Source organism: Cyprinodon variegatus, unplaced genomic scaffold (assembly GCF_000732505.1).
Source record: "Cyprinodon variegatus isolate N-32 unplaced genomic scaffold, C_variegatus-1.0 Scaffold469, whole genome shotgun sequence".
Taxonomy (NCBI): domain Eukaryota; kingdom Metazoa; phylum Chordata; class Actinopteri; order Cyprinodontiformes; family Cyprinodontidae; genus Cyprinodon; species Cyprinodon variegatus.
The window spans coordinates 27,225-28,757 of record NW_015150922.1 but is presented as its reverse complement, the minus strand read 5'-3'; the positions used below and the strand labels follow the sequence as shown (position 1 = coordinate 28,757).

General features: G+C 29.7%; 1 protein-coding gene across 1 annotated transcript in view; it reads right to left on the bottom strand.

Moving 5' to 3' along the window:
• ankrd49 (ankyrin repeat domain 49) overlaps window positions 1–1,187 on the bottom strand; it is a 17,908-nt gene extending 16,721 nt beyond the window's left edge. Inside the window, exon 1 of the mRNA XM_015389636.1 lies at window positions 1,084–1,187. The gene's annotated coding sequence lies outside the window, so the exon portion shown is untranslated. The remainder of the gene's footprint in view (window positions 1–1,083) is intronic.
• Window positions 1,188–1,533: the final 346 nt, after the last annotated feature.

Sequence of the window (1,533 nt, the reverse complement as noted above, 5' to 3'; positions counted from 1 at the left end):
AGAGAGTATAATGTAAAATATGCTTTTTAAGATGCCACTTCAAATAGAACATTTTAACTTCACTGTTTAGCTATTTTGTCATTTTTATATACCTTACATTTTTATTTTAAGGTCAAACATTAGCACAATTTCTGATGTCCTTTAAAAGCACTTGCTGAAATGAATTAACTTTGATACGGTCTCATCAGCAGTAATGTGGTTCAGGGCTGAAAAAATCAGATTAATTGTGATTAATCGATTATTGAAATAATCGTCAACTAATTTAGTACTCGATAAATTAAATCATTAACTGGAGTGTAGAGACTCTAAAACATAACTGTTAAGTATATATATATATATATATATATATATATATATATATGGCAAATAAAAATGAGAAAATTAGCTAAACAGTGAACTTAAAATGTTCTATTTGAAGTAATCTGCTTTTGAATCTTAAAACGCATATTTTACATTATATTCTAATAGAGTTAAAACAAGAATAAGTAAAATTAAGACTCTAAAACCTGCTGTAAACTTTTTGAAGCACCCTTGATGTTTTATCAAATAAATGACCTTTGCCACTTTAAACAGATAACTATTAGGATCAGTATTACAAAGTCAGATTGTTTTAGATAAACAGCATTTTCTAAATAGTGTTTATATATTGTGCAAACAATTGGAAAACATTAAATGATAGGAACTTATGAATACATAAAGAAAACAAACATTTATAACAAAAACGTTACAGAAACGGAAGCTATTAGCTGCCAGAAAAATGCTTATGTATATTATATTGTGTTATCATTCATATCAGCTGCAAAACACAAACCAATCAATGAAATACATAACAATATGATTATAAGGTGTTGTTTTTATATTAAAATTGTATAATATAAAGTTATTTAGGCTAACGTTAGCGACACAGAGCTAACACACAGTTCGTGTGAGACAAAACGAAGGATAATTCGAAGCAAAATCAACCCCTTCACATAAAACAGTAATTATATCATATATAATTCTTGCCTTGTATAATTAGACGTATATTGAAACCGAGACTAGTTATTAACTACGGACACTAAACATCGGCTGTTTCAAAATTACCTTAATGCTTACGCCTGAAACATCTCAGCTGAGCTTAAAAATGTATTCACTTCCAACAATTAAAACAAGCAACTGTCCTGTAGTGTTTTAGCCTTAAACAAATGTCTGAAAAGGAACATGGGACATGAAGTTCTTTACAGAATTCAGGAATGGAGCCTTATGAGGAGAGAAACTTCATTACCCAGAAACCCATTCGGCTTGCACACTTCTTCGCCGGTTCTATTTTTGGTAGAGTAAAGCTAGACTTTGCTCTCTGATGCTTCGGTACAATGACAGAGGTCCAAGTACCCAGACTTTGTACTTTAATAAAACGGTAGTTCTATATGTACTGAACTTATCACAACACTTGATTTAATATGTTGGAAGTTTTTTAGTCAGAAAGATCAAACTGTATAAAGGAAATTCTGTTATTTTAGACATAAACTAAGCTAAATAGAAAATAATGATTTA